Genomic DNA, 25,810 nt, shown 5'->3' with positions numbered 1-25,810 from the left:
CCACGTGTAGATGTATTGCTGATGTATCTGTGGGGAGGAAGGTGATCTCTGCGTCTTACTCTTCCGCCATCTTCTCTCCTCCCTCCTGATAGTTTTATTCTGCTTTATTTTTTTCTGATAGATTTTTTAAAATAAATGAAGCTCTGAAGTAAAGTATCCTAGCGAGTAACCTCAGCAGTTCATTGTCTGAACAGATAGAAAGTTTTATCTTGAATGTGTAGGTTGAACTTTATTTTATAAAAACAATTTGGATTTATATATGATTCATTTCTAATAGAGAACTAGGACATCAGAAGAAGCACTGGAGTTTGGAATCAGAAGATTTGGGACCCCATTTATCATATTCTTGCTTGTGAACTTGGGCAAGTCACATTACGTCTCTGAAGTAACCAGATTCTAAACTGAAGAATTAGAACAATATTTCCTTATTTACAGCTGGGTTGCTGTGAGAATCATGTTTATATCTGTGTGTAGGTCTCCAAAGATGCTACCACATAAAGATGAATTTTAATAGATAAAGTTACAAGCTCAGAAAAACCTTAGAAATAACTTGGAAGTGGTCAGTTATATCATAAATTTAGTTAACATGAATGCACCTATTACAGGAGTCAGTAATACCAAAAATGTGGTTTCCAACCTAAAACCCAAGTTTGGATTGCTGACCTCTTCCCTGTCTCTGAGTGTCTCTCATAACTCCTGGCTCTTTGACTTCTCTCACTCTGTTCTGTCCTCTGTTTATTTCCATGTTCCCTCTCTCTGTGTTTCTCCTGACTGTCTTTGGTCTCTCTCTGTGTTTTTCTTGTCCCAGGCACCCTCAGGAAGACCCCAAGCCTCTAACGGTACCTGGTATCATCTCCAGCATGTTTGTAGATGTGGAGGAGTCACTGGGACATTGAGAAATACCAGAGGCGAATTGTTCCGCTGTAGTAAGTCAATCAGCATTTATTAAGTGACTGCTGTTTACAGAGCACAGTTGATGGTGCTTTAGGCAAAGAAGAATGAGTTAAGGCATAGCTCAGAAGAAATAAACTTGTAAACACTTTTCAGTGCCTCTTGCCGGCTGGACACACATGCAAATGAAAACAACACCGAAGTTCAAAGCTGACAAATAATTATATAAGTGAGTTGTGTTGTATGTGTGCTGAAGAGGCCCAGAGTTAATGGCGTAGAGAAAAGCAGGTGGTATTAATCAGGTTTCCTGCATGAGTTTAAAATTAGGCTTTGAAGTATTATTGGAAGAAAGATGAGGAAAAAGAGGGTGGAAGTGAGTAATTTCTCACTTGGCAAGCCTGTTTGCTTGCTTGCGACTGAGTCCCTGCTGGGAGGGCAGTGAAATGAGAATGCTGTGTTTCAGCCTACCAGCAGCTAACTTTCCTTAATCTTCCAGTCTTAGAGAAAGTCAAGTTATGAAAAGAAGTACAGCCAAATTGAGAATTTCCATAAACATACTTGGTATCTGTTGCCAGTTTTAGAATTTATAGAGTTCAACGGTAAATTGTGATTATGAAGTAATAATGAGGTACTATGACATAAAGTTAATACAAACTGTCAATATTAGAATATGATCTAGGGATGCATTATAAATGCTAAGATGAATTAAAACAGTAAACTTCAGTATAACAAGTCAGTTTTGTGTTTATGTTGGAAATGTATCTGTGCTGTTGTATTTTAGATAGTCCTACCTACGGACACACCATGGTTTTCAGAGTTGGATATATATGGTTATGAATTCTCCTGCTGCTAACTATGTAATGTTGGGCAGTCTACGTAACAGACATCTCAGTTTCCTCCTATGTAAACTAAGAATGAAAATGTTTACCTCAGAGAGTTTTTCTGTGAATTAAAAGAGATAATTTTATAAAGTCCCGAGTGTGTGCTAGGTACTTGTTACTTGCAGATACTTAAAACGTACCTTTAAAATAGTTTGTTAAATATAGTGTTACTTCTGAGAGCTTTTTAAAAATAGAAGTAACCCCATAGTATTTAGAAAATGCTATATATACAAGGAGTATTTATAACATGTGAATAAGATACAAAGAATAACATTAACATGAATAACTGAGTACCTACCACTAACTTAGCAAATAGAGCTATGCCTGGCCCAGATTCCATCACCTCTCTTTAACTACCACCACAATCCTGAATGTTGAGTTTATTAATTCCATGTTTTCCTTTATAGTTTTTTCCCACGTTTTATGTATCCCCTACGTTAAGTTTTGCTTGTTTTTGATATTTATATAAATAATAATACTGTATGTTTTCTTTTGCAACACCTGTTTTGCCACTCAGCATGTTTGAGAGATTCTTCCTTGCTTATACCTGTAATTCATTTATGATCACAGTTGTATTTCGTTGTATGAAAATACCACAATTTATTTATCCACTTTCTTTTGATGGCTATTTAGATTGTCTCCAGTTTTTGTTATGGGAGATAAAACTGCAAAGGAAAAAGTCTTGAGAGTTCTATTCATGCCTCTTTATGCATATACTATTTCTCTAGGATGTATGTTCATGGGTAGAAATGCTAGGTCAACCCAACCTCAAACTCTGTAGGATCCTGGCAAATGGATTTCCATAGAACTTGTTACATCTTAATCCTCCCTCTAGCTGAGTATAAGTGTTCTCATTCTATATCTCTTATATAATTCTTTAAAATGACTAGATTATTTTTAAAGTAATTTTGTAAGTTGCCTGTAACACCATTTTAGCAATAATCCTGATGACCTTTTTAAAATTAGTTTTATCCTTTGCAGCAGCTGCTTGTATTTCTTAGTTTTCCAGTTGTCACTCACACCTTTTCTCAAACCCAGTTAAGTCCAGACATCCTGAAATAGCTGGGTATGTTTGCTAGCTAAGTTTTTTCTCCCAGGAAAACTACATCATAATAATGTAATGTTCTCATGTTAAACGAAAGTTGTCAGCTATTCCTGCCTTCTAAAGATAGTTTGGGCAGAGAAATGTACACATCTTTTACTGATTTCTTTTTTCCTTAATTTGAATTGAGATAGAGAAAGAGTGACCCACAGAGGACTGTTTGCAACCTGTGTTTTGTTCTGTGTTGCAAAAGTCCCAAAAGCTCGAGTAAATGACAACTTCTATTTGCCACTCTTTCCCCTTTTCTGTCCTTCACCTACTGTTTTTCTCAGCCATTGGTTCTTTTGGTATCTGATTATACTTGCACAATCCATTCCAATTTTCATATCACAGTTCCTCCTAACTTTGTACTTTGTGCTTGGTGGTCTGTGATTTTAGTTGACTGACTTCAGTGTTTTGCCTATTGTCAAACTTGGTACCACTGTCTACCACATTCATTTTCTGAGGTTTTCCAGGGGAGTCTTCCAGGTTCAGGTCTAGTGCCTAGTACTTATTAATCAATTGATGTTTATTGAATGAAGAAAGGAAAGATGTAAATGTAGTAAGGACGGAAATGCCTTTTCCCAGCTCAGCAATAATAATTACCCTAAAAGCAGTGGGCAAAAATCATGCATACTGTAAACAGTTCTGCCTGTGGGTAGCTTTGTAAACCATAAGTAGTCATTTCTTCTTGAGCTTCACTCTGGGTTTTTGCAAAATGAGAGTGGTAGAACAGTGATCTGTAAGAATCCTTTTGACTCCAACCTGTTTGTATTTTGTCTTCAATTGAAATGAAATACAGTTTCTCATGGGATGTCTGGGCACCACTACCAAAGCCTGAATCCATCTACGTTACTGGGCTATGTCACAGCAACCTGCCAGTTATTTTGTCTCTCATAACCGTAGCAAGTGGGGCATACATCGAACTTCCCTTCATGTTATTTAGCTTTGATTTGTTCTGGAGAAAAAATAGGTTTATCTTTCTTTGAGAAAGGGTGATGAATTCCTCTGGCCTCCCAATTTCTTTCACCGGGCAGCCCAGGCATTGTTCAGAGCAAAACCGTGAGTCCTGGCCTCTTGCTCCTCCACCTCCTCCCCCAGCCCCTCAGCTGTGAGTGGGGCAGTGCATCCTCCCTTTGCTACTTGCTGTACCACCTAACTCCATGTCTCCTTTCACATGCCAGCTACCATCTTTGAGTTAGTGTTGGTTTTAACTTTTGGTTTTAACTGTTGTGGATCCTTGAAGTCAATGGGTCTGTCTTTATCTGGTGCTAGAGGCAAGTTGCCCGTCCCTTTCTCCTGTGATTTCTCTGCTAGGAACTCCTCAACCCAAGGGAAATGGGGAGTGAGACCTGAACTCCTTCGCTCGCTGCCTTCGCTCCGCCTTCCCATAGCTGTTGCAGGGACTCTCACTCTAAGATAGATTTGTGCTATAACCCCTTTCAAGGAGTTATCTGACTCTTCGGATTTGCACATGACTAGTGTTTCCTGAACCTGTTACTTGTCCAGAATTCATTTTGTGAGTACCGCTGAACTCGATCAGAGGCAAAAGAAGCCAGAGAGCAGACTACACGGGGCAAGGGACACAAACTGTCTTAACTTTCTGTAAATTGTAAACACTGCCCAATCACTCCTGAGGGTCCTGGCCAGAGAGCTGTCTATTTGAACATTAACCAAGATTATGGAGGCTCTTTCTTTCATTACGGGACACAAAATAATCTAATCTTGTCATGTTTTTATGGATCTGCTTTGTGAAAAATCCCATGTAAGTCAGGCAAATTTTAGGCTAAGAAGAGAGTAAGGCAGGAGAAAAGTTTTGTAACTAAAAAAAAATGAAAAAGGGAGAAGACTTTTAAAATGAGGATCTATTTTTAATAACATTAACTTAATTTTAAATGGGATTTTAAAAATCTTTTTAGGTTTTTTTTTTTTTAATGTTAAAATACTCAGTGAAAGACCAGTCGTTAACCTCCAACCTCACCTCCAGCCTCAGTACACACGAGACACTGGAGTTTTACTGTGCAGTCCTGCCATGGGGAACCAGAAGCCAGGCTACCTGTGATAATTCACCCCTCCTAACCGCTTACTTCACAGAACTCTACAAAACCATATTACGCCAAATGTTCTGTTCTGAAAGAAGCAGTTAATACCATCCTATCTCTAGAAGAACAGATTACTGTTTGTTCCTCAGGAATACAAGGAGAGAAACATCCTTTTATGCTCACTCTAACTGCCTTTATATTGTGACTTTGGTTAATGTAAAAGGCTTGACCTATTAAGTGTTCACATTAATATTTTAACTTATCAGTTATAAGTTTCTTTTGTAATACTAATTCACTTAGTATTTTAATTTAGACAGACTTGAAAGTGCGTCTGAAAACCTAGTAGTCATTTAGTATTTTAGTTTAGTGTCTTTTGAAAAAGAACCATATATTCTCTAATGACTAAGTTGCAGCAAGTATTAAAAATACACCATTGTGTTAATAAGTTGGATCATGTTTAAATACAGTAGAAAATTTATTAATGTATATAAACAAGTGATACAAAATTTTCCTTTGGTAGAAACTAGGAAATGCATTTATTACAGATTTTCCACTGAATGGTCTTAACTTGGAAGAGGAATTTTTAAATGCTAAATTAATAAATTTTGAACCGCACATTTAATTTTTACTCTTGGTTTATATTTTTTATATGGCAAAGTTAGTAATACATACAACAGTAAGGTCAAAGTTGAGCTTTATGTAATTACTCATGTAATTATACAAAATACAGATTTATCTGTATTACTAAAAAGCATCTTTTTAAAATAGTTCTGAATAACTTCATTCAAATTTAGGTGTTGCTAGAATAACAATATTCATTTTGTGTGGGAGTTTGTATCGGGATAAGAAAATAGTGAAATGTTCAAATGGGTCTGTAATTTTGAGGAAAAAGAAGTGAGGAATGAATCTGTTTTCCTGAAGTTAATTTCCATTCATTATCTTAGTTGCAAAATCTACATTTCTGAAAGGCTGACTAGGTGTATTAAATCTGAATAATCAATCACTGATTCTTTTTTTTTTTTTTTTAATAAAAGCAACAGAACAGAAAGCAGAGCAGCAGCACTTTAATATTGATAATTGTTTTGAGGGATTGGGACTCCTAGGAAGCTCACCCCGGCACCGTAATGTTGTTAAAGATCACTAAATATGGTATTCTTCTGTGTCTGTGCCAAACTGTTTCCCCCACAAAATCTTCCTCAGGTTCTGTACATTTCTTTTGTCCTTTGCTGGTGGATACTTCACTCCCTTTCCCTGTGCTAGCCAAGCACGGTGTCTTGTTTGAATGATGGCATCATTGCTCTTTGGTTAAGGTCTGTTTTGAGCTTAGGAGAATCTTGGCTGCTGTTTTCATCCATTTATAGTAATTTCTGTTACTTAGCCCTTACACTGGGTAGATGGCAGTGTTACTTTCTGTGAGTTTCAAGCTGCCCTGTAAACACAGGATTTGTGTTCGTCAATTAGTACCCTGTCAACTGTGAAGGACCTCTCTGGACCTAGGGAAGTCCGTGCCCTGGAACTCTCGAGTCAGAGAACGTCTAGATCTCAGTGCCAGGGCAGGAGTGAGTGAGTCTGATTTTTCACTGAATGGAATCATCCAGTCAGCTGTTCTCTTGAGATTAAAGCTCATCAAGACAGCCTTTCTTCTGGTCTTACTGGAGCTTACTCAAGGATTGTTTCTTTTTCCTTCAAACTTTAAAAAATGTGCCAGAGATTTTTTTGGTGGGTCTGTGTAAAATTATTTGCATTTAAATAATTTCAAAGACAGTTTTCATTGAGAGGTTCTGGCTCTTTTACTCTTTGAACTTAGTAAGGATGGTGAAATCGCGATGGGGTTGCGTTCTCCTGTTTCTCCCTTTACATTTTTCTGGGGACTTCAAAGACCCGTAGGGATACCCACCCTTCCTCATCCTCCTCCTCCATTTAGAGTTTACAGTTATGAGGAGGATGAACCTGGACAAGTTTATCTTACAGGATTTAAGCCTATCATTTTCAATGGGGGACTCTGTAAGACTCACTGTCTGTGGTTAAGAGGCTACTGATGATGATGCTGTGGATGTGTCTGTAGTGGAGGTAAAACGATAAGAGGCTAAGAGTAACAGATTTAAAATAATCATTCAAGCCAATAACAGAAGAGGGTCACAAGGAAGTTTATGGCTCATGCTGTAGGGAACTAAGAAATTTGGAGGAAGGGGCTGTGTTATTTCCACCTGCATGGAGAGGAAGAGAGAAAGGGGCATTTTAAATAAGGGATCCCTGGGCAAATAAAAAGAGGCAAGGAAGTACTCAAATGCATGAAGCTGGGCCTTGAATACACCTTCTGGGGTATTGGATATAGAGAAAGGCAGTGGAAGTTTGGGGCCAGATTTTGGGGGAGAGTTGGGGTGAGGCAGGGAGGGCACAAAAAAAGATGTGGAATGCCTATCTGAGGAATTAAATTCTGGGACTAGACTGTGAAGTCCCACAGAGTTTGGATTCAGAGAATGAAAGGCTTAAAGCATGACTCTGAATAAATCTACTGATACAGATTAGTTTGGAAATGGAGATGATCACTTATAAGTTACGTAAGCATCTCTTGGGGTGAGGGGGTGCCAAAGTGCTTGAAAAAAAAAAGAAAATACATCCTGTCATGCTCCTTTTTACAAGTAAATATTTAAGGCAGCATATGTAAGGCATTCTAAAAGGGATTTTCTGTACTATCTGTTTCCATTCTTACCATCCTGTGAAGTAGCTACTAGCCTACTTTTATAGATGAGTGAACAGAGAGGCCCTTAAATTAGACAACTGGTAGTGGTAAAAATTCATAGCCAGGCCTATCTGGCTGCCAAGTCCAAGCCTTTCCTGCTCCCTTGCTCTGACTGATGAACCATGAAATGGAGAACAGATGAACTTTTTATTCCTTATTTGATTTGTCATAGACTCCTTTCTTAGGAATTATTAAATGGATCCAAATTAGGATGATGTTCATGCATATTCATATACACATAATTGTATGTATGTCAGTACACCTGAATTTGAGTTTGATAAAGGTGTTATATGTTAGACTTAGCTATTTCTCAATCACAGCATTTGAGAAAAATGCTCTTTTCTGATAATTTAGAGAAAAATGTCAATTGACAAAATTTGGGTCAGTGATATATTTTATATCAATTTAGAATAAATAGGAAGAGATATTTCCAACCAAATAGTAATTTTGGTGTATAGTGAATGAAATCAGTGTCCCAGTTTCCTAGAATAAAATTTATAGGATAAACTGGAACAGTTGTTTAGAAAAGAATGTTTTGGTTAATTTTTCTTACTCATTGACAGCTAGAAAAGTTTTAATATTTGTAAATAAAATCATTGTAGAAATGTTAGTATACAACTGAATTTCTTATTATTAGTAAGTGAAGCTTATTTTTTAATGGGAAGATGAATTTGGTGTCATCACTCTAATGATTAACACTTATTTCACAGTTTTAAATATTTATAGTATGTAGAAGAGGTGGGAGGTTTGAAGAAGTAGGTGGTACAGACATCCAGTGAATTGCCCACTACCAACACCAACAGCCTCTCCACCTCCTGCCTAAGACATTCTGGAAGGTTGTTTTTTTGTTTGTTTGTTTTTGTTTTTTAAGCTGATGTTAGCTTGTTTATAAAATTCCTGACTTTTTCTAAAAGCTTTTTTCTAAAAGGTTCCCCACTCCCGGCCCATGTGGTCAATCAAGGAATATCGGTTAGTTGCTTTCTGGTTAAATGAGATTTACATATATATTTCATTTGCTGTTTCATCCTCCAGCTGTGCTAAGTGGAGGCTTTTTTTGGGGAGGGGATCCTAATTTTTCTCTTTGTATAACCTGCATTTCATTCAGCAGAAATAGTTTTAGGTTCACAAACAAGAAGCGGCTGTCTGAAATATGTTCATTGACTCAGCTGAGTGTCTGCAGTTACCCAACAAAAAGTTCTTTGATTTGGGTAGTGTAAAGAAATAAAAATAAGCATTCAGATTAGGTTTTGGCTGCTGTAATAAGAACTTCTTTCTGTAACTTGAAGTCTTGAAATTCATATGTAGTGTAATCTCATGTTAAAATTTGGACAAATTTGAGCCTAAACACCAATGAGACTGTTAGTAAGAAGTCTTAAGTGATAATATGCTTACTATTTTTCTCTTGAATTATTTCTTTGATCCTCAAAGGAAAACATTGAATCTTCATCTCAAGGTTGACCTGACAAGGGATATATCTCAATAGTGTTCACAAGATGGAAGAAAATTGTAATTTTGTGTGTGTGCTGTTTGGTAAAAAGCGATGAATGCTTTAGTTCACCAAAGAAAATCGATCCAAAGAATGAAATGGACAAAACCAGAAACATATTGAGAATGATATCCCCAAAGACTTTTAAGAACTGTAAAATTGAGTGCAGTGGTATAAAACTATTCACACATCTTATTAGATCCATCTAGGACTGCAAACTGATTGTCTCCTTGAGAGACTGTTGCTGTAAATACTTAGGGAGAAAGAGTGTTGATAAGTCTCTGGCATAACTAAATATTCACAATGGAAGAGTGTATTAAAAGAATAAATTGTATTTCAGTTAGAAATCCAGGTTACTTTTATGATTCTGTTTTCTGAGATCCTTTTCTTGAAAATCATATATCTTCAAAGTTTTCACTTGTGGCTGTTCATCCCTGATAGGCACAGAAAAATTAATATGGTTGGGAAAAGCCCTAAACACCAAATTATGACCATTGACAAAACTCATTATTAAAACGTGGCAAATTGGAGATGCTGCCTCCTGCCTGATGACTTTTAGATGAAATGTAATCTTATGTCTGGAATGTTGAATTGAGAAGTAGAGCAGATGTCTTAGAGTTATTTATGTGAAACCTTAAGGATCTCTTCAGCTTAGTTCCTCAAGTGTAAAATAAGTGCATTAATTATTTTATGCATTCTTACATAATTCTTAGTTCAGGTTATTTGAGAAAGATTGTTCGTATTCTGAAATTACAATTTGAAAAGTAAGTATTGGGAGGATTTGACCTGTTAGTAGAAAAGTCCTAGCTACTTTATAGAGACATATGATGCAAAATGGTATTTTAAGTTAAAGAAGATCTAGGATAATATGATTGCAGTTTTCAAGCATAGTTGAATGTGGCATTTCATGGAAAAAACCTAGGTTGAAAATGTTGTGTAGTCCAGGTAGAAACTTCATGGAACGTTTACAGTGTTTTTGAATTTGTGATGTGCTGTACTGTCACTAGTTCCTTGAGATAGGATACACCCTCAGTGTAAGGTGTGAATCATTTAGAGGTTGAAGTAGGGGGTGGTGTAAAAAGCAGCTACAACAGTGGAAGAATATAGACAATGGTATTTTTTTTTTTTTACTAAGTTCTGTCGTCTATTGGAATATGGTATGGTGAGTTAATCAGACCCTTCCAGGATAATATTATGATCTTATGAATTTTCTCATAGGTCTGAATTCCTTCTTAGTTGTCATATATTGTTTTGTCTTTTTTTCAAGGTGGTTGGCAAGGCAGTGGATGCATTTGTTTTGAATGTTGAATGGCTGTTGATCATTTTAATGAAACAAATTTAATGACGTGAATTTTTTTTAGTAATTTTTAAAAAATTTTATTTATTTTTATTTTTGGCTGTGTTGGGTCTTTGTTGCTGTGCGCGGGCTTTCTCTAGTTGCGGCGAGTAGGGGCTACTCTTCGTTGCTGTGCGCGGGCTTCTCATTGCGGTGGCTTCTCTTGTTGCAGAGCATGGGTCCCAGGTGCACGGGCTTCAGTAGTTGTGGCACGCGGGCTCAGTAGTTGTGGCTCATGGGCTCTAGAGCGCAGGCTCAGTAGTTGTGGCGCACGGGCTTAGTTGCTCCGCAGCATGTGGGATCTTCCCGGACCAGGGCTCAAACCCATGTACCCTGCATTGGCAGGCGGGTTCTTCACCACTGCGCCACCAGGAAAGCACAATGACATGAAATTTAATGAAAAGAAATTTTTATACTTTGTGGAAAGTGTCAATGATTTGCTTTCTTGTTTTAAAAAATATAAAATGAATAAACTTTAGTTATTATTAAATGTTGCCTTTTCACCTTCCTCAGTGATGAATGAAAATGAAAAATTAATCCCAGGGATGACTTTGTTACTAGTCCCAGCTCTTTCACCTTGAGCAGGTTCTGGGACCTTGAGCAAATTTCTTCATTTGGACCTGAATTTCCTCTTTCACAGTTAAACGGATAACCTTTAAAGTTTGTTCTAACTCTAGAAATCTGTGATTTTGAATGAAGAACAAAGTAGGAATTCGAAATAAGTATGAGTATTCCTAAATCAAGTTATTGAGGTTAATAAGAGAAGGAGTTCCACATTCATTATGTTTTTAGCAGAATTTTGATGAGGAAGAAAAGAGAACAAGTTGGTAGAGAAAATATTCCTTACAGAAGTGATGCAAGGAGTTACATAGTAACACAACCTTGTGTGGGATTCAGTAACAGTGAGATTTGTTTGATTCAAGCAAAGGTTTTTCTTGGAGTAAGATAGTGAGTTTTTATATCCTGTCAAAAAGTTCAATTTCTGATAAAATGGCCATTTAAAATCTGTGTATAATAAACTTTTATTCTACATTTCTTTCAAACTCCCAGCATTTTTGCTTCATTACCCACCCACTCCCCACCCCTCCAAACCATAAGAATTGTTTTATTCATTTCCTCTTTAACTGAGTTGTGTAGTTTCTTCCCCAAATTAAGAGCATAGCCAAAAGTTAAAAAATTGTCAGTCTGTTGGGGAAAGAAGATTAAGATCAAAGTGTGTCTCCTTTATAATAAGATTTTCCCTTTTACAAATTGCTCTTTGATAAGAGAACAGATTATTAGTAAGACCCATTTCAAAATTTTTTCTTAGAAATATGTCTTACTCAGGATGTTTGTCTACTGTATAGTTTTTCAAAAATTAGTGTAACGTATTACATGCAGAATTACTTTCAAAATTAAGAAGACTATTTGATAGAACTGCATTTCCTAATATCTAAACATGTAGACCTTTTTTCATTTGATAATTTATTTTCATCTAGAACAGTGAAAAGTCTCATAGAACAGTGTCTGTAAAAGAGGAGCTGTCTTCAGTGACAGTCTTCAAGTATTTCATTTATGTTGGAGGGTAGAAATGAACTACTTTTTACAGAGGGGTGTGGCCACAAAAGTAAAGTTAATTCTTCTCCCTTTCGAAAAAATAAAGTGCATTCAAGCTTACATATGATGTATTTTGACCGAAACCATTAATAATACTCATGGAGATACATTTTTCAAGAGAAAAGAGCCTGTAAGTAAATCATCTGTAATTGCCTTAAAAGTTGGAAACAAGTGTTACAGGAGCCTGCAAATGAGGCATTCAGATGTAAATATCTTTGAGAATTCTCAGACTGAGTAAGTAGCATTAAAAATGGTTCCTGTTGATTCTATTTGATTTTTTAATAAGTGCCAGTAATACCTTTGATCCAGAAAAGGTGTATGTGAATGTTCTTCCAAACACATACATCGTATAATTCCTGAGTCATGGTCTCACTACCCTTTTAATTTTTCACAAATTAGTCTAAGTTTGTAGTAACACAAAAAGATCTCCTTTATAACGATTTAAAAGTTATATCATTTTGAAAGTTTCAGACTGGAACCCTTTGCACCAGTAATGACTTTGGGACTCTTGACATTTAGCTGGATGACTGATCCCAGTGTATAGTTGCCAAGTAAAGGGAAGACCTTGAGGCCTGCGATGTGTAGAATTGCTTTGACTCACTCTGGTCCTCTGGCAGCCGTTGCAGCCTGGCGGCAGCAACACCAAATCTATGCACTTGCACATTTGAAAGCTGCTTTTCTTAGGCTCCCACAGCAGTTTGTATAGAGGAGGAGCCAAAGTAAGATGTCGACAGAGGCTTTCTCAAAAGCAATTCACTTATAAGCTACAAAGAACCCCTTTTCGATTTGGTCCTATCACCACAGTCCTCAGACTTCTGTTTAAAGCCTTTGCTGAAGACGTAATGTTAGCGACAGGCCAGATAGGTTTTGTTGTGTTGAAGTCTATTGTAGAGTGTTCTCAAGAAATAGAGCCTTAAAATAATTTAGAGCTAGATGGGCCTCTCCAGAACCAGATAGAGCAACCAGAGATTCAGAGGTTAGGTGATTTAGCCAAGGCATGCTCCTGCTTTGAGTCGGTATTTGAATCCACATTTTTTTTTTTCCAGACTTTCACTTAGTGTGTATTTACTGTGTCAGGAATATGGCCCTATGAGTACAAAGAAATAAACAGTAAAGTAGTAACAAAAAGGACACTTTAAACTGTAGATTAAAAGTTAAAGAGGGGGCTTCCCTGGTGGCGCGGTGGTTGCGCGTCCGCCTGCCGATGCAGGGGGGCCGGGTTCGCGCCCCGGTCTGGGAGGATCCAGCGTGCCGCGGGGCGGCTGGGCCCGTGAGCCGTGGCCGCTGGGCCTGCGCGTCCGGAGCCTGTGCTCCGCAACGGGAGAGGCCGCAGCGGAGGGAGGCCCGCGTACCACAAAAAAAAAAAAAAAGTTAAAGAGAAGTGTCACTTTCTCCAAATCTGACAGGAAGACCACAGATAAAAGTTTCAGACCCTGGAAACTGCAACGGATTCAGAGCTGAAAGAATGTGTGGTGTGTATATACTTACTCTTTGAGGTATGAGAGGTAAGAAATAGCAGTTTTGAGGGAAATCAGAGCTTTTCTTAAGTAATATAAGTTAGCCCGTGCACTTTTGTTTACCCTGCGAACTTCTGGTTCTCAACTATCACTTTCTGGACACCTGTTGAGGAAATGGCATCTCCCCAGCTGTTGAAAGTTTAAGGACCATGCCAGTGGGAAGCAGAAGCAGCCCCTTCTACCCTCTCAGTAAACAATAACGGTTCCCACTTTAATAACTGCTGGGTCTGCTCCCTGGTCTCTGGGTCCCCTCTTCAAAATCACTGATGTAAATTTCTCCACAGAAGCTGCTTTGCACCCATCCCGCTATATTTTCTTTGATGATCATGAAGAAACTCACAGCTCTAACACTCCTATTTGCCCTTCATGCACATCTGGGCAGCATTTACCATGTGGACCTTTTATTTTATTTTTAAAATTTTATTATTTATTTATTTTTAAGATTTAATTTTTATTTATTTTTGGCTGCGTTGGGTCTTCGTTGCTGCACGCGGGCTTTCTCTAGTTGTGGCGAGCGGGGGCTACTCTTGGTTGTAGGACGCGGACTTCTCATTGCGGTGGCTTCTCTTATTGCGGAGCACGGGCTTTAGAGCGCAGGCTCAGTAGTTGTGGTGCACGGGCTTAGTTGCTCCGCGGCATGTGGGATCTTCCCAGACCAGGATCGAACCCGTGTCCCTTGCATTGGCAGGTGGATTCTTAACCACTGTGCCACCAGGGAGGTCCCCATGTGGACCTTTTAGATTAAAAGTGAAACTGTAGTACTTTAAGAAGAATTTAATGGAAACATTCCATTTCTGTTTGAGGAAGAATAAAAAGGCAGTGTGAGATAGTGGAAAGAGTTCTAATTTTGTGATTAAGAGACCTGTATTTTCACTCTGCCACTAAGTTATTTGGTGAACTTGATCTAACCTTTGACCCCTGTGGATCTTGTTTTTTCCTCATCTGTAAATTGGAGGACACAGTGACCTCCAAGGATTGGATTTTGGATTTGCGGTCCCTGTCAATTCTCTAAAAGGAAGCATCTCATTTTTAGAAGAGTAGCTCCTTAAACAGAAATTATACTATAAATTAAATATGACACCCAGGAACAGTAGTAAAACATGCAAAATTTTCCTAAAGATGTCAAATACAACCGGTTGTGAACAACTCTTTTCTGAGTCAAAACTTTTCATCAGTGAGCATGATGCTCTCCAAATAAATTAGTCATTTCTGTTTTACTAGGTGGGAATCTGAAAATATCTAGATAATTAGAAGCTTTTAAAAATATTTATAGAGACTACTTCCTAAGGCAAAATATTGAGTCTATAACTAGGAAAATTTAGATAGATGTGGAATTCATCTGTTTAAGTCTACCCCTAAACTGTTATCTGAATTATCACATACTAAAACTATGAACACTTAGATACCTCAGCCTTCTACTTTACCTCGATTATGTGTTTATATCACTTTAATTCTTTTCATTAATTTCATTTTAATTGGTCATAACTTGTGTTGCTGCCACCTCTAATGGTAAACGAGGGCTTTTGCAGCTTGTACAAGGGCTTTGCTGGAAACCCTGCTGATTTCTAAATACCAGATAAAGTGTATTTAGACCAAGTGAATTTGTTTTCATATAGTGTAGAGCAGATGTAATAGTAATTACTGTCCTGATATGATGATGCTAGTATTTTATTGTTATCAACTGAAGTGAATGATAAAAGGATGTTAAATTGGATCTCCTTTCTAGCTCATGTATGCTGTCGTTACAGGTCCTGGAACACGTAGAAGATAACTGGGCTCTTTTTTATTCTCTATGATGGTGGCAGAGGTTCAACTTGAGATATAGAATCAATATTATCAGTCAGAGGTGTGTTTTTTAAAAAAAATGATATGTTTTCCACCAGCTCAGATCACTAATTGGTGAGGAAATGCTGTAAGGGATGGCTGTTTCCTCATATAGAGTAGCTGTCTATTTTTATTAAGATATAGTATTATATTAGTTTCAGGTGTACAACATGATTCAATATATGTGTGTGTATGTATATATAGTAAAATGCTTACCACAATAAGTCTAGTTAACATTCATCACCATCCATAGTTAGAAATTTTTTTTCTTGTGATGAGAACTTTTAAGACCTTCTCTCTTAGAAACTTTCAAATATGGAATTTAGTATTATTAACTATAGTTACCATGCTGTACATTATATCCCCAGGACTTATTTATTTTATAACTGGAAGTTTGTACCTTTTGACCACCCCAAGTAGCTTTTCTAAAGATTACTTCATAACACTGAAGTGTAAGCAGAGAAACTTTATAAAAATATCCACTAGGTGGCACTTTATATTTGTGTTTAGAATTAGCCCTGCAGCATTCCTGACTAAAGGGTATAATTGAAACAGAAAATGTCTTTCTTTGAAGGTTGGGTGTTCGTGAGTATCTGGACTTATATGAACTTTAAAATAATCCTAAAGTGAAAAGTTTTTATCAGTGATTCTGTTGTATTGCCCACTCATTGTAAGGAAAGTTTCTACAACATCCCTGACATGTTCTCAAACACATGATGTTGGTAACCTGTATTAGCAACATGGGGAAGCCTGCTTTCCTAACCACTTTTTTCTTAATTTTATAAAAAAAACAGCAAGCATAGCAAAAACGGGTCCTCTATTAGAATAGCCATCAGTTAGAAAATAATGTATGTTTTCTGCCACATACAGGACATTGTGCTTATAACAGATATAAATTTTATATTTGGTATGGTTCCAAAGTTCCTTTTAAGATAAGGTTGTAAGAAGCACTGGCCTGATTCTGTGGAAGATTTTTGCTATTCGAGTTAAGCTTTCAAATAGTTAATTATTAATATGCTAATAATCTTATTCTGCATAGTGCATACAAATTTATGAATGATTTGGCTAATCTCTGTTTAGCCAATTAGTATTTTTATTTATTTTATTTTTTTATTTATTTATTTTTTTTTGTGGTATGCGGGCCTCCTTCTGCTGCGGCCTCTCCCGTTGCGGAGCACAGGCTCCGGACGCACAGGCTCAGCGGCCATGGCTCACGGGCCCAGCTGCTCCGCGGCACGTGGGATCTTCCCGGACCGGGGCGCGAACCCGGTTCCCCTGCATCGGCAGGCGGACGCGCAACTACTGCGCCACCAGGGAAGCCCCAATTAGTATTTTTAAAAGCTTATTCTTTATGAAAGCTTACGGTATACCCCAGTGTTTTCTTACTTTTGGTTTTTGAATTATTTTTATTTATTAAAAACTTAACAAAAATTAGAAAAACTCAATCCTGTTATATAGAGATAATAGTGTGAACAATTCAGTGTTCATTCTCCCAGGCTTCTTTTTTTTGTCTATGCATATATAAGCATATTTATTATGTCATATTTTTATAAAAGAGAAATTTTAATCTTCTTATGTCTCATGAACCTGTTCCTTATTTTTTTCATTTAACAGTTTATCTCAAATATCTCTTCATGTCAAGAAAAGGATTTTCATGTTGTTCCTTTTAAACTAATCTCCCACTGTTTATATTTTGTTTTTCCCCCAGTTTTTTCTACCCATAGAATTTTGAAATGCAGAAGTATTCCTTTACTTGTAATATTTACTAATAAGAGCACTAGATTAAAGCAGCGTGGGTCAGCTTAGCATAGCATCTGTTTATAAGTTGTGGCATCTGTTTATAAGTTAAGTTCTCAGTGTTGAATGAATTTGTTACATTTTTGAATGTATGAGGTTAATGATTAGTAGTTGTTAATTATAGTTTATTTCAAGTTGATTTGAATGCTTATATTCCGTGACTAATCATAACGATAATAATAGCAAACTCTCATATACACTTACTCTATGCAAGGTTCATACATATACACTTACTATAAGCAAGGCAGTACTCTAAGCAGTTCATGTATATATATATGTGTGTGTATATATATATATAAATATATATATGTGTGTATATATATATATATAAATTGGTTTAACCCTCACAATGTGGTGGGACTGTTGTTCCCCTTTTTATAGATGAGGATGCTAAGGCACAAAGATGTTAGGTTACTTGCTCCAGGTAACACAGTTAATTATTTGTTGATCGAGGTTTATGAATCCAGGAAAAAACAAGAGTCCACACTGTTAACCTTTCTGCCAAACCACATGAAGCACTAGATGTAGCCAAAGTGGAATTAGGCAGGATGGTCTGGGATTTCTTTCAAAGCTGTATTTAAGGGCTTCATTTAAAAAAAAAACAACACTGGAAATCTAAGTGGCTTCTTTAAAATTGATATCAGTATCATCAGATTTTCTTACTGAATGCGATACTGGATATTGTAAAGTTCTCAATATAGATTAGAGTTATGCTACCTAGCAAATATTTTGTGAAGATGATACAAAGATACATAATTTTTAACTTGTTTGGAATTTATAGACCATGGTAATAATATAATGTATATTACCCTAAATTTAGGCTCATGGAATTTCCTGGGCTTTGATTCAGGGCAGGCATTTAAAGCAGAAAGTCTGGTAGCAATGAATAGCACCAATAAGAAAGTCTGATCTGAGTCCCAGGGATCAAGGAAGGCTGGGAGGAACAAGGGTAAAACAGAGCGTAATTTAAGATTTCAGATGCTTCCTGCTGAGCCCATAAGTGTTACTGTGCCCAGAATGCCGTCACTGACAAGCGAGTCCTATTTTTGGATGATGGAGGGCCGAAGAAGTCAGACTTGCTCATTGGCCACATGGGACTGTTTGGTTCTGAGGAAAGTCTAGAAAAGTTGTTTGCAGAGCAGAGTTGAAGGGTGACATAAATGAACACATCTGGCTTCCTTGTTTTAACCAGAGCTAACCCTGAGCAGACTCATTTACCTCATTTATCTCAAGGAGTATCTGTTCCCAAGGCAAAATATCGTGAAATCCAAATAGGATTCCAGAAGCCAAGGAGTAGAAGTGGTGGTAGACACTGCAAAAAGCAAGGGTGAAGTGGTTTCCAAGTAAAATGAGAATGTTGATTGGCCTGACTCTGGCGACAGAGCCAAATTAGGAAAACATTAGGACTAGCTGCACCTGAAGGAGGCTGGGTTTTCAGTCAGAAACCACTAAAACCACTATTTATCTAATGTTTATAGGAGACCATTTGTGATTCTATTGAAGTACCAGGTCTTGCTATACCAGTTTTTAAAAGGCCTCTAAGCTGTTGACGGGTCCTATAGGACCTGCTGCACATGTAAATAAGGCAGGCATTCATGTTTCAACTTCTATGTAAGTGATTATTCAGTCCTGACAATGAAAAAAAAAGTAGAGATTTACATTTCCAAAACGAATTAATTTCATTAATTGAACAAGTTGGGTCTTTGTCGCTCTTCAAATAACTGACTAGAGGAAGCATGATTGTAGTGCGAATAAATAATGCTTTAGAAACCTGTTTTGACGAGGTTAAATCAATTTAGATATCCCATATGTAATCAACACAGATAGACATGGAAATATTAACTGACATAGAAGTTTTATGACATAAGGGTTAATGGTCAGAGGTTCATAGAAAATATTCAAGCTGACCAAGGACGCCTTAAGAATATAGTGTAGGTGAGCCTTGCATATTCCTGAAAATGGAAGGGGTGAGGTTGGGGTGATGGAGGTGTTAGTGAATGTAGTCATTCATGGGCTCTTCATGTGGGGAGAGCCCTATGAAGCTTGTTTTTTAGGGAGTTTAAATTATCTTTGTGAATTTTTATATACAGGGTTTATTTAGATCAGTGATTCTCAGCTGGCGGTGGGGTGGTGCGGATCATAGTACTTCCTCCAGCCCCTCACCTCGGGAGTGTTTGGAAAGTTGTGGGACGTTATTTTTCTCAGCGATTGGGGAATGTTACTACCTGAGATTGAGGATGGGGATGAAAGGATGGGAAAGGAGCTAAGATGTATGTTGACTCAGCAGGGAGTGAAAACAGTCTTGCCTAGTAAAGACCTGTCCCACCCAAAATGCCAAAAGCATCCTCACTAAGAAATGCTGATTTAGAGTAAAGGATATTCCTGTAAGTTGAGCAGAACCATATAGGTAATTGGAAGTTTCTCCTCTTCGGACTCAGAGGATGCATGCCCCATACATAAAGAGTAAGGTGGATGGTACTGTAATCCTGTAGAAATTCTGAAGGTTTCTACACTTACTATTTTATTAAGTTAAATTATCTTGTGGATACTTTTACTCAGTTGCTTAACTGAGGGTAAACTTTTATCTCCCAGTCTCAGAGTAAAACTAACAGCGGGGATGCTGTAGATATAAATTCTCCAAATCTAACACCTGTTGGCTATAAAAGTCAATCTAGATCATGGAGGAGGCTGCACCTATAGCTACACCTAAAGCATGTTCTCAGCAGCTACTGATCTCGTAATCAAATGTAAAATAAAATGACACATGTTCAGCATTCTTCATAACAGCACAGTGTAATGAAATCCAAAAGAAAATTTGTAGTTAGTGAGGAGAAAAATCAAGCTTTATAATCGTACTACAGAAAAAACTAATTTTGTCCCTCTCTTTTTAAAAGCAGATGTTGAATAAATTCTTGAAGATGTTCGGAACATGGATGGGGAGTGAGCAGGGGCTTGAAGGAAGGAAAGAAGGCTTAAGTTGCTAGAAACCTCTCATAAGCAAGGAACATTTACTAGCTTTCTTTCAGTGTTTTATGTTACTGAGATTACAGATGATTCACTATGATTTCTTGAGCCATTTCTGACATTTGTCTGCAAGTTTAGTTATTTCTAGGACAGTTTGTTCATTTGTCTGTCATTTACTGGATGCATTCTTTATAGTCAGTATGCTTCAATCAAGTGTGGAAGACATGAAAATTTCTATCCAAGGTGATAAAGTTGCAGTAGCTGTGTGAATAAAATACGGCGGGGCCGAGGGAACACATTCTAGCAAACCAACTCTGGCGTTTGATCACAGTATGGAAATCACTTACGTTACCTGGAAATGAGACAGAACAATGTCTCTACTCTCCCACTAGACCCACAGCGGTGGTTAATAAGCTAGGAGGCCTCTGGGGTAAATAGACAATGGAATTTTTAAATTCACTCTTAATTAGCATATGGTATGTTGAGAGTCTGCTATTTTTCTCTGTATGTAGTCAAATGCATGCTTCACTTCTTAATATTCTAACTATAAAACCTTCTACAGTAATTGAATTACAGACAAAAAGGCCCATTTGCTGTAGTTGCAGCCATTATGTAGTGAAGCAGTTAATTTTGAGCAAGTGTGAAAAGATGTCACATGGTCGCAGGCAGGATCAGAAAGAGAAAATGACTTTCCACTGCAGCTTATTGATTTGGTACCTCAGAAGCCTGCTACTTTGTTCTCTATTAAATTACATTTAAAATATCTGATTTTAAAACACCTTATTGGCTTTCTTTTTTGTTTACAATACATGTCGAAAACATTGAAAAGCATGAAGACAAAAATGGAAATCACCCTCAATGCATATACTACTCCATATCCATTGTGAACACAACATTTTGATGTTTATCCTTCCAGTGTCTTTTCTATGTATAGATACACTTCTACAGATTATTTTCTTCTAAATTAGAATAATGGGGTATAAATGTTGCTATAAATGCATTTAAGGAAAGGTGTTTGTTTGTTTGTTTAATTTCTTGGTTACCTAATTCCTATGCCCTTTCTTGTTGAGAGTTTTCTTCCTATTTAGTGTTTTATTTGTATTTCACAAAGATGGTGGGATTCAGGGTTTGATGCGCTCTGGAGCTGTACATTTTAGAAATGTATGCTTTTTTTATGTGTGTTCCCTATATATCTGTAAAATCACTGCCATTTCATAAGGATGGGAGGCAAAGTTTTCTTTTTCAGGTAAAAGAAAATGGCTATTTTGCTAGGGTATTGTAAGGATTTATTAATGACAACATTTGCCTGATGCTGACAGAGTGACATGATTATCATTCCTGAATTCTGCTACCTAGGATGTTACTTGCAGATACTGTGAGTCACTGTGTGTTCACATGCTTAGGTGGTTAATGCTACTTTCAAAGAGTCTCAAAAGTTAGATTTGGCTTTTGGGGTCATGTTCAATCAAAATCATATTTTATGAGAGCATGGAATACTTTACTATCTAAGTTCAGATAGCAGTTCTCTGGTATCTATCAATATATCAGCTCTACACTTTGAGAGTGTATGTATATGTGTATGCGTGTATGCATGTGTGTGTGTGTGAGAGCTCTTTTCCATGGAAGGTGTTCTTTTTCTCATTGCCTGAAAAAATCCTACTGTTGTAATGGGGGATTTTAACCTAGGATTACAAATCTTTCTTAGCGTTCAGTTAGATACTACTGTTTCTCTCTATTAATTGAGCTTTAAGGGCTATTAATTACCAAAGATAAGAGCTTAACCCCATAATTTTACCATGTTAATGTCTCTTGTTTCCTCCTTATATTAAGAGATCCACAACCAATAGCTGTTGAAGTTAAGAAAATATTTTTGAATAAATGGTACAATGCTATGGTATTTATCTCCCCTAATTGTTTAAAATGGACCATGGAGACACTAGGAATATTTTTATTGTTTTAAAATAGACTTGCTTCCTTATTGAAGCCATATATTACCATTAGACTTTTGCTGAAATAGAAAATGAAGGTTGAGAATGGATTTCATTTTAAAACCTTAAACAGAGTTTAGGTTTAAGGTCCTCAAACTTTTTTCTCATAGTTGTAATTATGTTTTACTGAGATAATGGTCCCTGTCCAAGGAGATGCTGAATGACTCTCCAGGACAGTCTGACATCACACAGGTGGTCAGGTGGATGCCGTTACTATGACAAGTCCTCATATCGTCAGAGCAGGCAGAACTCTCCCAGGCAGCAGCAGTGGCAGAGCATAAGCAGCTACTTCTAAGGTGATGGCTAAAAGCTAATAACTCACATGATTGAATTTCAGGGAACATTTTTCCCATATTTGGGAGCAGGGGTGCCTAACTGAACTACCAGTGTCAGCTATGAACAGTGAGAAAAATGCTTTTCCAAGATCAAAGGCAGATATTGTACTTGGAATTTGTTCAAGAAGAGTAACTTTGCAATTACAGATATACTTTTAACTGCAGTATCTTGTTATCTGTCTTCAAAGGAAAACTGCTTGTTGATAGCTAGGCTACTTCCTGCCTTTCATCTTTTTTTCTGACTATGGACAAAGGGCGGGTGGGGGGCGGTGGGGGGGCCGTGGGGGGAAGCAGCACCATCGTAGTGGTGATCCTTTTTTATGAGTCGTTTTAAAACACCCGCAACTGATTTAGGCATTTTAGAAATTAAAATTGGCTCTGGTAGAAATGCAGTTCTAGTTCTATGGTAGGGTCACTGCCAATGGCTTCCAGATAACTTCCTGCCAGATCAGGTCAACGGTGTAATCTTCGGAGAAAAAGGAGAATGGAAAATAAGAATTTACATGTTTTAGGAGCCAGGCCCTTTTATAGATTGATAGGAGGCTACCAAAGTGGAGAAGCAAGTTTTAAGAAATAGGAAACCGTCCTGACAGAAGACAGTATCCGACAGGGTAAAGATACTGATTTGTCAGCTTGACAGGTTCTTGTTCTTGGAACTGGCGTAAAGCTACCTCGATCCGCTTAACCAGAGGGTATTTAATCAGGTGCTTGCTGCAAGGAATGTTGAAGGTGGTAATTTGGGACCACATTAGGCTAGTTGCAAAGTCACACTTGAACAACTTAACCAAGATGATTTTTCTAAAAGAAATTGAAGGAAGGAGAGGGAGGAAAACTCATCCAGGATTGAAACTCATCAAAGTTTGCTGAAAATTACGTGTAAAAGAAACACCATTTCCTTTCGTTCTCAGCCTTCATTTTTCTTCATCCACTCTCGCCAGTGATGCATCTGTAAGAGGATAATGCAGGTTATCCTGCCATGAGTAATGGATACTGATTTCCACTTTTCTGATTGCTTGCTATCTGCTGTAAGTAATGCCTTACAGAAATACTCCCTGTGTCCTAGAGCATTTTGACTAATATTGTGTTTTGGGCCAAAGTCCCCCAAACCATGGAATCCGTCATTCAACTTTCCTGATTTTTGTCTTTATTGATTGATTTTCAGTTAACTCTCAGTGCAGGTTTTTGCTCTCCTACATTTTGCAGCCACTAGGGTTTTTTGTTGGTATGTACTTTTTCTTTGAGATATTTTATTCTTTCAAATAGCAAGGAACCTGGAGAATTGTAAGTTGCTCTCAAACAGATCATTTCTTGGCTGTTCCATTCTGCAGTGATTTCTTTCATTAGGATAATAGAATAAAATTGCCCTTTAGAAGCTTTTCCTATATTGATCCAGTTCATTTCATAGGCTGAAAGTGGAGGAAGAGAATGAAAGAGTTCTTTCTGTTATTTGATTGTAAATAAACCTGGCAATTCTGAATTTTTTAAATGGCGGTTTTCTCATTTGTCTTACTAGTAACACAACTTTAAAGCAATCTCAGGTTTGTAATTCAGTAAACAACAAACCAAAATACCCTAATAATAATGATAATAATTTGCTCAAAAGGGACCAAACTTTATACCAACTCAGAGAATAAGATTTAATTTTAAACCCAACCTTTTGTGAAGTTACGTTTACAGATCTTTAAATTGATGGGGTTGGTCTGTGATTTCTAAGGTCCCTTTCAGTTCTAATGTGCAGTTTTATTAGCCAATCCAAATTTATATCTCGTAGAATCCAGTGTCTAGAAACAACCATGAGAAATCTTCTGGTTTGCCTCTCTCCATTTTAGCAGTAGTAGAGTCCAATTTTTATATAAGAATAACCATTCTTCCCCCCACCCCCCTGTTCCCTTTTTAATGTGTTTAAAAGAATTTCATCTTTTTTGATGATAGGTACCTGGCTAGTAATTTCTGACTGCAGTATGTTTAGGGAGCATCCCAGACAGGACTTGAGAATTATAGTTACAGAATTCCCAAAGTTCGGTAGTGGTTGTGGTTCAGATACTGTCACATTTATGAATGAAGTAGTTATAGCTCTTGCACCTCCCACATACTTTGCTTTATCCTACCCAGGGTGTGAGATCTGTAGTAACAGAGGAGAAATTAGGATTTGGGGTTCCATATAACCATTTGGTAGCAGAGATACCTCTTAGATGAATCTCAGGATTTTTGAAAGTTGTTATAACATATGGACTCCAGGATATTTGGGGAATACTAAGTAAAGCAAGTTTTAGTTATGAAATACTTAACTAATCAGCCAAAGAGTGGGGGGGGGGAAATCACCCAACAAAATATTTATCTGAATTCTGTCTGTTAATATTTACTTCTTATATAAAAATCATTCAGTGAACTCAAGGATATTTAATAATACAACTCTTATAAACTACTGAGGTAAGGCAATGATTTAATTGTGGTGCAGGCTCCTAATGCTAATTACAGGAAAGTTAAACTATACTAAGTCACTTTAGCAGTACATGGTGCATGTCACTTGAAAAAGAAAGTCACAGGTTAAAGCTGACAAAGGTAATCATCATGTGTTTTACTTCTGAGGCCCTCTTGATCTTCAGAGGACTCAATAGGAACCTTTTTAGTTTAATCCCATTTTAAAAAATGCATTGTGACAACTGCAGAGTTTATCATTTTCCCAAATGCTTCTAGAGCCATCTATGTATGGACAAGAAGTATTGAACAGCAGTGTAGTATGGCAGCTGGACCACTTGAGTCTGAATCCTGGTGTCCATTGTACCAGTTTCCTGGCTGTTACCCTGGGCAAATTTCCATCTGGGCCTCAGCTGCTTTATCTGTAAAATGTGGATAATTAGGCTTCCTACTTCATAGAGTTGTTTTGAGGATTAAATGAACTAATGATTGTAGTTAGAATAGTGTCCTGATGTATGATTAAGTTCAGAAAGAAAATGATAAAAGGCATACTTTGTACACATGAAAATTCTATTTTCAGTTTTAAATTACAAGTCTTTCCTTATTTACAATAAAAGTGTAGTTAACTAAATTGAAAGTAAATGTCTGAAATGGAAGTGTTTATTATTGTTTCTATTACACAGCATTCTTTTTGACTTTGTAAATCCTAAATATTAGGTATAACATATTTAAATGGATATATGCTGACTAGATTTCTATTACTATAAACCAGTGGTAATTTTTAGGTAGAAAAGTAAACATTTTAAACTGTCTGGAAGTTAGATGTTGAAAGAATAGTGACAGTAGTTGCCTGGGCTTGGCACAGTTAATAATTTAGCACTTTCAGTGGTGAAGGACAGCCCCCTTTGTCT

At 37.1% G+C, this 25,810-nt stretch overlaps 1 protein-coding gene across 12 annotated transcripts in view; it reads left to right on the top strand.

The window, feature by feature from the left end:
* BBX (BBX high mobility group box domain containing) overlaps nucleotides 1–25,810 on the top strand; it is a 291,235-nt gene that overhangs the window by 153,564 nt on the left and 111,861 nt on the right. For 2 of the 12 annotated variants that reach the window (XM_028493742.2, XM_055085736.1), the window contains one exon: nucleotides 809–926. The exons of 9 other annotated variants lie outside the window; for them this stretch is intronic. The gene's annotated coding sequence lies outside the window, so the exon portion shown is untranslated. Of the gene's footprint in view, nucleotides 1–808; nucleotides 927–15,321; nucleotides 15,420–25,810 lie in introns of all 12 variants that reach the window. One more of the 12 variants, XM_007120240.4, reaches the window with a different exon arrangement.

The sequence above is a fragment of the Physeter macrocephalus genome, chromosome 1 (assembly GCF_002837175.3).
Source record: "Physeter macrocephalus isolate SW-GA chromosome 1, ASM283717v5, whole genome shotgun sequence".
Taxonomy (NCBI): Eukaryota; Metazoa; Chordata; class Mammalia; order Artiodactyla; family Physeteridae; genus Physeter; species Physeter macrocephalus.
Note: the sequence above shows the minus strand (reverse complement) of the source record. Positions and strands in the feature narration are given on the sequence as shown.